Source organism: Orycteropus afer, unplaced genomic scaffold (assembly GCF_000298275.1).
Source record: "Orycteropus afer afer isolate SDZICR_OR568_19922 unplaced genomic scaffold, OryAfe1.0 scaffold01363, whole genome shotgun sequence".
Lineage (NCBI taxonomy): Eukaryota > Metazoa > Chordata > Mammalia > Tubulidentata > Orycteropodidae > Orycteropus > Orycteropus afer.
In genome coordinates, this window is record NW_006922950.1 from 36,434 (window position 1) to 47,575 (window position 11,142).

General features: G+C 43.8%; 1 non-coding gene across 1 annotated transcript; it reads left to right on the top strand.

Annotated features, from left to right (window-relative positions):
• The first annotated feature begins 10,555 nt into the window (after positions 1 to 10,555).
• LOC122152067 lies at positions 10,556 to 10,662 on the top strand. The gene has a single exon (XR_006164384.1). It is a non-coding gene; the product is annotated as a U6 spliceosomal RNA (small nuclear RNA).
• Positions 10,663 to 11,142: the final 480 nt, after the last annotated feature.

Sequence of the window (11,142 nt, forward strand, 5' to 3'; positions counted from 1 at the left end):
GGTTTCTTAGCATTGTCCCTGAACTTTACCAGGTACGTTCTTTCTTTAATGTGATTTGGGTGAAAGTTTACAGAGCAATTTCATTTCCCATTCAACAGTTTGTATACATTTTATTTTGTTTGATTGCAATCAGCAGTGTAACAGCTCTCTTCCCACTTCTTCCCTATGGTTACCTTTTCCCTGTGTCCTTCTTTCCTACCTTCTGTGCATGCCTGCCCTCTGAGCTATCTCCCTGTGCCAATGCTGCCATTCTGATCTTCTGTGGTTGACTGTGCTGAGGAATGCATCTCCTAGGTGTAATTGTTCACCTTGTAGGCTTGTCTACTGTTTGGTTGGAAGTTAAGCCGCAAGAGTGAGTTCAGCTCCACACTGGAAGGGGGACTAGGGGTTTCACCAGTTTCTGTCAGACCAGTAAACCTAATCTTTTTTTATGTTTTTGAATTTTGTTCCACATTTTTCTCCCCCTCTATCCAGAATCACCAATTTTGATCCCTTTCTGAGTGGTTAGCAGTGGTAGCCAGGTACCATCTAGTTTTTCTGCTCTCAGGGTCATGTAAGCTGATGTTCCCATGGTCCACTAGTCTCTTGGGCTAATTGCTTCCATCCATTTTTGATTTTGATTCTTCTTTGCTCCTAAGGAGGAGATAACCTCTTGCAAGTTTTTAAGCTCGCAGTTGCTAGTCACCAAAGTAGGATGTAGAACAAGGTTTTTGTGTACTATTTTATGCCAGTTGAGCTTGATGTCCCCCACAACCATGGTGCTGAGACTGTGGGCCCAGTGACTTCCTCTTGGTGCCTTGCTGTGGGTCAGAAGTTATCATAACTTCATCCCTATTAGCTCTATTTTATATATAGACATTCTTACAGCACATAGAAATATGTATGTAGAAATATTGTCTGCCCGATTTATATATGTCATGGGTATATTCCCTTCTGCCTCCCCATACCTGATTGGCAAGTGTCTTCTTGCTGTGCTTTCTCCCCCTCATTTGTTTCCTCCCAGTTAAAACCATCCTTCTCCACCACCCTTGAATATGGCAGCCTGTCAGTTCAGTCCTAGGAAATGTTCTGAGTTTCTCTGGACATCAGAATTTGCCAAGACACCTACCATAGGACCTGGTGGTGCAACGGTTAATCATTCAACTGTTAACCCAAAAGTTGGCAGTTTGGAACCCACCCAGTGGCTCTGTGGGAGAAAGACCTTGTGATCTGCTCCCATAACTACAGCCAGGAAAATGCTGTGGGGCAGTTCTAGTGTCACACGGGGTCGCTAGGGGTTGAAAACTCAACAGCACATAATGAGCACCATAAATTTACAGTGTGGTTTTGAATTCTTTCCCTCAGAACCTAAGGGAATCCATATGTGTCTTTATCAGACTCACTGTCAGAGGCGGCTTACCTTCTTTCTTTGGCTTCTAGAAAACATATTTTGAAAGATCTAGTAGTTTTCATCAAGACGTACTTTAATCAATACTTGAAAACTACTTGTATCATCATCTCTCACATTGGTAAGATTTCTAGGCAAGGAATGATATAAAGAGCTGAAAAGAACCTGAGGTTTTTTTGAATGATTTCTCCATCTCATAAAATCCAAGTTCCATTTCCGTGTCTCGCCAGGAGACTGGTATGCCGGTTAAGTTTATAACCTTGATTCTTGTTTATCCTCATCAGTTAGAGATTAATTACCTGCTTGTGGATGGGTGAGCTGTTGAACCTTGTTGTCTTTGAATCCACCATTGTCCTCACCAAGGTCATCTACAGGTCAGCTGAACAAGTAACTGAAATTTTGTGCCTTTTCCTTAGAGCGCATTTCTAACTGAAAAACTTTAATTAGAAAAAGGCAGACATTCTTTTCAGTTTATTCATTATCCAGACTGTTAGCATGAAGGTTGACTGGCAGTAAGTCCTGAGTGTCTGTCCAGCTTCTCTGGAGGTTCTAGGTGTAATTATGGGGTACTGGTGGTTCCGTGGTAGGATTCTTGCCCACCATGGGGTTCCGTTCCTGTCCAGTGCATCTCACATGCAGCTGCCACCTGTCTGTCTGTGGAGGCTTGAATGTTGCTGTGATGCTGAACAGGTTTCAGCGGAGCTTCCTGACTAAGATAGACCAGGAAGAAAGGCTTGGCAATCTACTTCAGAAAATCAGCCACTGAAAACCCTATGGGTCACAGCCGTGTGGTTCACAACTAATCATGGGGATGGTGCACAGATGGGCAGTGGTTTATTCTGTTGTGCGGGGAGCTACCATGCATCGGGACTGCTAACAACAAAAACCAAAGAAACCAAACCAGATGTTGTCAAGTCCATTGAGTGTCAGAGTAGAACTGTGCTCCATAGGGTTCAGTGGCTGATTTTTTTGGTAGATTTCTAGGCCTTTCTTCGAAGGCACCTGTCCACTCAACAAGTTGACCATTCACACCACCCAGGGACTCCAACAACAGCAACAGATGGTCTTTACTCCATTGATCATCACCTAGTTTAGACTAGCTTAGGCTCAGTGGCTTAGAACAGATGTTAATTTCTTGCCCACATGACATGACATCTAAGGCTTTGCTCCAAGGGTCTCTTTATAGTGAATGAACCACCCAAGCTGTGATGTGATCTCATGGCTGAGAGCAAGGAAGGAAAGGAGCAGTGCAATCACAACAGTTAGTGCTTCTGCTTCCAGTCACATTCAGCTGGCCAAAGCCAACCCACAATGGGGTTGGGAAGTAAAATTAATTCTCCCACCGGGGGACACAGTAAGTCCTGTGACAAGGGGGGTATAATCCTCTTACGGGCAGGGCAGCAAGTTATTGGAAACAACGGCACCATCTAGCACAATAGAATACTGCCTTTTTTAATTCAAGCAGCTTTAGTGACTTGTGTGCTTAGTCAGATTGTTGTTGTTATTTGCCATCGAGTTGGCCCCGACTCATAGTGACCCCTCCTTGGGTTTCCGAGGCAGTATCACTACGGAAGTAGGATTGCCCAACCTTCCTTCTGAGGAGTGGCTGGTGGGTTTGAACCGCCAGCCTTCTGGTTAGCAGTCAAGTGCCTTAGGCACTATGCTACCAGAGTCAGAAGCAGTTGTTAAATTTAAGTCCGTATTTTGAGGGTTCATCTTTTAAAAGGTTGTGCTTCAGAAATCTGCTGAGAGGGGAAAATGAGGTTTGGTTTTTGGACAGAACTGACTTATCTTTAATGTGCTAAGAGCTGTACCTAGATTTGGTAACTTTCCACTCGTCCTTCCTCAAGAATCTAGATCTGTATTTGTATCAAGAAATTGTCCATTCTCTTGACTTTTCTATCTTTCCTGTGGTAGTTGGTGTCTTATTGGTCAGGTGGTTATTTTTTAATTGCTTGAATTAACCTGGTTTTGGCAGCCAGATTAAAGCTGATGGTGCTGTCAGGAGAGGGGTACAGGTGAGGCCTGTTGCCTATTTGTTGGCATCATTGTTAAGTGACATGGAGTTGATTTTCAATTCACAGTGATCCCATGGGACAGAGTAGACCTGCCCTGTAGGGTTTCCTAGGCTGTAATCTTTATGGGAGCACATCGCCAGGCCTTTCTCCCATGGAGTCTCTGAGTGGGTTTGAACTATCAGCCTTTTGGTTATCAGCCAAGGGCTTAAGCATTGCTCTGCCAGGGCTTCTTTGTTGCCTATTATGCCATGATAAATACCCTGATACTTTCTTCCACAGGTAAAGTTACTGAGCTGTGGCTGTTACCCTTACTAGGAAATTTCTGTCCTATTGTTTGTTGTTGTTAATTGCCATTGGGTGGGCTTCCACTCAGGAGCTCTAGTAGTGTAGTGCCTAAGGCACTTGACTGCTAACCAGAAGGCTGGCGGTTCAAACTCACCAGCCACTCCTTGGAAGGAAGATGGGGCAATCTACTTCCATAGTGATACGGTACATCACAACAACAACAGACTTCCACTCAACAAGGTGACCCCATGTATAATAGAGGAAAATGTTGCTGTCCTGGGCCGTCTTCATGATCATTAATATGCTCAAGTCCATCATTGTGGCCACTGTGTATTTTGAGTACCTTCCAACCTGTCGTTGTTGTTGTTATGTGCCATCAAGTCGGACCCGACTCATAGTGACCCCTCCTTGGGTTTCTGAGGCGGTATCACTACGGAAGTAGATTGCCCAACCTTCCTTCCGAGGAGTGGCTGGTGGGTTTGAACCGCCAACCTTCTGGTTTGCAGTCAAGTGCCTTAGGCACTACACTACCAGAGCTCCTCCTTCCAACCTAGGGGGCTCATTTCCCACCCTATAGCAAACGATAATCTGTTTGGATCCATAGGGTTTTCATTGGCTGAATTTTGGAAGTAGGTCACCAGGTCTCTCATCCTAGTCTGTATTAGTCTGGAAGCTCTGTTGAAAACCATTCACCACAGGTGACTCTGCTCTTATTCGGAACACTGATGGCATACTTTCTAGCATCCCAGCAACACATAAGCCAACAGAGTATGGCACCCGGACAGACGAGTGGTGCGAGTAGACACTCTTAACTAGTAATTGCCACCCTGGGGAATGTTGGTATCAGCCTCCACCAAGCCCCTGATTGTAGAGCTCAAGGATGATTGGAGAGAGGGGAAGGCCAAGGACTGTGTTCTCTCCCATACAGGGGCCCTGTGCTCCCTTTCTGAGCACAGCATATCCAGGTTGTGATCTGCCTTCCCCTGGCACTTCTGATCCCCCTCACCTGGCTGACTTCTCTTCTTTGATTCCATAGCACAATCAACCCTGAGCCGACTAGGTTTCTTGCCCATCTACCCAGCAGAGTGTGAGCTTCCAGGGCAGGGATCTTTATCTGGTCTGTTGGTTAGTATATCCCATGCTTCTAGAATAGAGCCTGAAGATGCAGAAGACTTGCTCACTAGACATTTATTATCGAGGAACTGCTGCTGCCGAGGTCTCACTATGCTGTTACCTGTGCCTCGTGGGAGGCAGTGTGTTTCAGCTCATTGTCAGGAGAGCGTGTGGTTGTCTCATCAGCAGGAACGTCTTTTTACCCCTCAGTCATGAAAATTGTATGACTCAATGTATTTCCCTTTTCATTTTGGCCACTAGGATGCTAAAACCAAAAACCTCAAACTGAGCTCACTGCCATGGAGTCAATTCCGACTCATTGTGAGCCCCATTGGGTTTCCGAGGTGGTAATTTTTTACAGAAGTATATTGCCCCATCTTACTTCTGCAGAGTGGCTGGTGGGCTTGAACCTGCTTCCTTCTGGTTAGCAGCCTAATGCCTTAGGCACTGTGTTACCAAGGCTCCTTAGTAGGATGTCAGGAACTAAATTCTAGCAATCGTGCTAGCTATTCTCGGCATCAGTATGTAGGTCAAACAACCCACGCCTCCCTGATTTTCCGCTCTTCACCCTTCAAGCTATACTGCTCTCCTATAGTTCTTGCGCATTTCTTTTTAATCAGTTACTGTGCCTTTTACTGTGAGCCCCTTCAAGTAACTTTTGGGAGTGAATGGTTTATAATGACTCAAATCCGACCTACACAGGTGGACGAGGAGCTTATGACAGCAACGTGTTTGCCTTCGCTTCTAGCTGGTGTTCTTTTGAGCTTTGGCAAGGTTAGCACCATTGTTTTGGGTAATCTGTTACTTACTGCTTTGATGAATGTTCTGAGGCAGTAATTTTGGCCCTGCCATCTCTCTGTAGGCTTTTGTGTGATTGGATTTCACTTAGACCAGTATTGACGTACTTGTTGACTATAATTCTCCACTTTGGCTAGTCAGTCCCAAACTCTTGCTTCTTAAACCCAAGGGCTCTAATTTCTGACAGAATGCCTGCTGAAGTAATTTATTGACTTAGTTCAGTAACAGGCATTGCTAGCTAAAAGTTGAAAGAGTTAAATTAACAGTAGGATATTGAGTCTGGGGGCTTCAGTTTTGATTGAAAATTCTGAGAAATCTCTTTTGACTTTGGGCCATCTTAGAAATTTTTGCCACATAGATGCTTAAGAAAATGTCCATAGATTATCATATTTCCAGGTGGGCCAAATTTGTGTTACTGCCTTTTATTTGAGCAGGCATGAGGTGATATTCACACTGTGACCTTGGAGAGAAAGCAACAATAAACCAGTTGCATGGAGTCGACTGCCTCACAGTGACCCTATGTGTATCAAAGTAAAACTGTGCTAAGGATTTTCAGTGGCTGATTTTCCAGACATAGTAGTTCACCAGGCCTTTCTTCCAAGGGACCTCCAGGTGAACTCGAACCTACGGCCTTTTGGTAAGCAGCTGAATGCATTAACTATAGTCTGTGCCAATATCCCTGCACCCTTGGCTGCTGCTTGGGTGCTATAGGGCTGGCATTGGGGGTTTCACAGCAACTCCTCAAAACACACAGCTAAGTTCTTAATAAACTGAATTCTTTACCTTAAGGATCTCTGTGTGTGTGTGTGTGTGTGTGTGTGTGTTATGTGCCATCTGCCATCGAGTCAGACCTGACTCACAGCGACCTCTCCTTGGGTTTCTGAGGCAGTATCACTACGGAAGTAGATTGCCCAAGCTTCCTTCTGAGGAGTGGCTGGTGGGTTTGAACCTCTAACCTTCTGGTTAGCAGTCAAGTGCCCTTAGGCATTATGCTACCAGAATGCCTAAGGATCAGTAGTCCTTCTTTTTAAAATCTGGGAACTGAAAGCAACTGATGCTTACAAATTAGTTCAGTTTCCTATTCAAGTTGCTTTTAATCTTGTGTTCTGCATACAAACATACCCACATTCTTGATTCTAGTTCCTATGAGAATAAGTTGTTGGAAGACAGAAAAGAACTAGAAATTCTGATTTTATTTTGTGACATGAAATCGGCAGTATTTTCAGAGCATGTGCTCAGATGTGGAGCTGAGAGCTGGAACTCGACAGGACTGCCTTGTCTTTCTGTGTCTCACGAGTTGCCCGCCTTGGCAGGCTGCAGGTCTTCACTTTGCTAGCACTCCTTTTAGTGGAAGACTCTTGAGTTTTCCTTCTCTGACAAATTTGTACCTTACACAGATTCTGGCTTTCGTAGATTTTCCTGTACTATAATTTCTTGATTTGCTTTTATCCAATTTTGGTATTATTTATTGTCTTCCTCCTGTGGAAGATGGAGTTAGAACTCTTAGAGTTGCTCCATCATTTATCTTCTTCCATCCTCTTTATAGTTTACATTTGATTAATACAGAATATTCGTATTATGGAGACTGAAAATCATTCGCAGCTGAGACATGTAATTTATAATAGTGACATTTCCTTCCTCATACAGCATTTTCTTACCCAAAGTTAATAATTATTTGTTTGTTTAGCTTTAGGTACCTCTCACAGATTCAACCCTAAACTGAAATAAAACCCTTCTCTTTTTATCTGTGAATGCCTCAGAGCTCCCCCCACCCCTTTACCTGTGAACACCTCAGAGCCTCTCCTCTCTTTACCTGTGAACACCTTGGGGTGTTTCCTCCTGAAGGCAGCCCTTCTGGAGTACCTGTGTCACCTCAAGAGTTTCCCTCCACTTCTCTTTACTGGATCCCAAGGTGTCTACTTTTCTGCTGGTCCCTCTCAGTCTCCTGTTTTGATGGAGGACAGTGGTCAGCAACTTTCTGAGAAAGGTTATGTAGGAGAAATGTTTTTTGAGATTTAGCATATCCGAATTGTCTTTTATTTCACCCTCACTTTTGATAGTTTGACTAATTGTCCAGTTATAGGGTAGAAACCCTTCATCCTCAGAACTCTGAAGAGACTGCCTGTAAAAGTCCCGCTGTGTGTGAAAGCTGGCTGCTTTTCCTTCTCTTTAAAAGCTTTTAGGCTCTTCTCTGCCTCAACTCTTAGGATTTTTTTTTTTTCCATTCATTTTTCTGGGCACATTGTGGGTGTTTTTAGTCTAGAAACTTATAATTTTCAGTTCTTGGAAAAGTTCTTTAATTATTGCTGATAGTCTTCTTTTCCTTTTCTCTTTGTTGAATTCCTGTTGTCAAATATCAGTCTTTGCCTAGTGATCTGAATTCCTTACCGTTTTCCTCATAACGTCTGTGTCTTTGGGTTTTTATTTTGTTTTCTGGTTGATTTTCTCAGCTGTTCCTTATAGTCATTTTATTGAACTAAGAAAATACTTTTCAGATGGGTAGCACATGGCTTAAAATCAAAAGATAGAAGAGAATAAAGCAGAAAAGCTCCAGTTCCTGCTACCAATATCTTCCCTCCTCAGAGACAACTTATGTTCCTCCTTTCAGAGGTATTCTGTGTGTATGTGTGTGTGTGTGTGTGTGTAAAGAGCGTGTGGTTGTGAACATATTCTCCCCCTTTAAATCACAGGTGATTGCCTGCTTTACGTATTGTTACGCACCTTGCCTTTTCTGTATGTGTACATCTCAAAGACTCCTCACATTGGTAGTTTTTCCTCTTTTATTGTTTGAAGAGCAGCGTATAATTTTCTTTTCATACCGGTACCAGTTGCAGTTCTGATTCACGGTGGCCTCATGCGCTCCACAGGGTTTTCAGAGGCTGGTGTTCCAGAAGTGCATCTCCAGGCCTTTCTCCTAAGGCTCCCCTGGGTGGACACAAACCTCCAGCCTTTCCATTGGCAGCCGAGGCGTAACTGTGTGCACCACCTGAGACTCTCAGTGCTCCCTATTTTGTTTAACGGTTCCATGCTGATTTTGCTCCATCCAGTACTGCTACAGAGGGGTGACCTTGTACAGTCAGTATTTTGCACATGCGTGATAAAATCCAGTGTAACTATCAGGTGAGAGGCTATGTGCATTTGTACTTGTGGTTAATTTTGCCAAAAATGACTTCCATTGAAGCTATGCTGGAATAGATTCCCACCAGTCAAGTGCCTGTTCCTCTACATCCTTGCCAGTCTGTTAAATCAAAAGTGATATCTCGGGTGGCTTTAATTTGCATGGCTCTTGGGAGGTTGAGAATCTTTTCTTGAGTCTCTGAGCCATTTCTGTTTACCTTTCTGTGACCTGTTCATCATCTTTGCTGTTGGTGTTGGTTATTCCGTGTCTCTTTATATCTAAGGAAATAAACCTTTTCTCTCTAGTAAGACATGAAGTTATGCCTGGGTTATTGTTTGTCTCTGTTTTGGATTATGGTGCTTTTTAACGTGGAGATTAATTTGTTATTGTTAGGTGCTGTCAAGTTGGTTCCAAGTCACAGTGACCCTGTGTGCAACAGAAGGAAACACTGCCTGGTCCTGTCCATCCTCAGAATCATTGCTGTGCTTGAGCCTGCTGTTGCAGCCACCATGTTAATCCATCTCCTTGAGAGTCTTTCTCTTTTTCACTGACCCTCTGCTTTACCAAGCACGATGTCCTTCTCCAGGGACTGGTCCTTCTGATCACATGACCAAAGTATGAGAGACACAGTCTGGCCATTCTTACTTTTGAGGAGCATTCCAGCTGCACTTCTTCCAAAATAGATTTGTTCATTCTGAACAAATGTAGCAGCTACTTACTTTAACACCTTTGGAGTTGATGCTGTGAAGAGAGGTCCTCCCCAGTCTAAAATGATAATAATTTTGTTGTCCAGGGTTCTCTTGGGACTTCTCTGGTTTCTGTTTTCCATATTTAAATTATTGATCCACCTTGAGTTTGTGTTAGTGGATATAGCTCTTGATTTTGACTCTTTTCCCTGGATGGCTATGGGTTTTCCTGACTATTTACTAAATCAAAAATCCCCCCTTTGATTGGAAATGCCTTTGTTCTCATATACTGCATCCCATAGGCATTTGTGTCTATTTCTTGATTTTTCTGTTTGGTTGTCCTGCCCAGAGAGGCGCCTTGGTGGCCCAGTGGTTAAGCACTGGGCTACTACCCGAAAGGTTGGGTGTTTGAACTCACCATTCTGCAGGAGAAAGATGTGGCATTCTTCTTCTGTAAAGATGACACCCTTGGAAACCCCTCTGCCTGAGTTCATTGTTAGAAAATATGCTTCCAGGTCTTTGGAATTGGTCAGAGATTTGCTTACCGACAGTAGCCTCTCACTCAACTGTGTTTTTCTTATCTTTTGGCTTGTAAAGCAAGACTGGCTGTTGTGGGCTAATAAACTTTGTGTGCACAGCTGCGGAGGGAGGTGGGAGGCAGCTGTGATTGGATAAGGGGGCATCTGGCACACAGAGCCGTTGGTGAGGACAGTTTTGGAATTGGATTTTGTTCCCACTGGGATGGAGCCTTTGAAGGGGACGGCACTTTGGCATGTTTGCATTGCTTTGAAGCTGGGCGCCGAGTTGCCAGTTAGGCAAGGCAGGCTATGTCAGTTGTTCTTATGCAAGAACAAAGGTGGTAGGAACAAGGGGATAATTATCCATTTTTTCAGGAAAATTTGTTGAACCCCAAGGGCAACTTGAGGCGTCATCACAGCTGGCTTGAGATGCTGTTGCTCATCATAGAACATTGTGCATCTTAGTCCTGAGTGTTTAAGAACATGAGCTTGGGTTTGGAGTTCAACTCTGCCGATTTGTGACTTGGGGCATGTGGTTTAAACTTTCTGAGCTTCAGTTTCCTCATCTGAAAGATGGACGTGAAGAGAGTTGTGTCTTTGTCATTAGGTTCTTTGTAAAAAATGATGAGCTAGTGCTCGCTTTGGCAGCACATACACTAAAAGTGGACTCATATGGAGAAGATTAGCATGGCCCCTGCACAAGGATGACACACAAATTTGTGACAAGTTCCATATTAAAAAAAAAAAAAAGTGATGAGCTAATACATTTAAAAATGTGTAAGTACTTAATAAGGACCTCTGGTAGCACAGTGCCTAAGGCACTTGACTGCTAACCAGAAGGCTGGTGGTTCAAACCCATCAGCCACTCCTTGGAAGAAAGGTTGGGCAATCTACTTCCGTAGTGATACTGCCTCAGAAACCCAAGGAGGGGTCGCTATGAGTCAGGTCTGACTTGATAGCACATAACAACAAGTACTTAATAAGTGTAACTTCGTTTAAGTGGATGGCCAAAATGCAGATGTTACACACATAGACACACACACACAGACAAATTATCTGTGTATTATCTGTGTATTGTAACAAACCAAACCAGTTGCCACTGTGTTGCCTCCAACTCACGGCGACCCCGTGTGTTTCAGAGTAGAACTCCTCCATAGGGTTTTCAAGGTTGTGACCTTTCAGAAGCAGATTGCCAGACCTTTCTTCTGAGGTGCCTCTG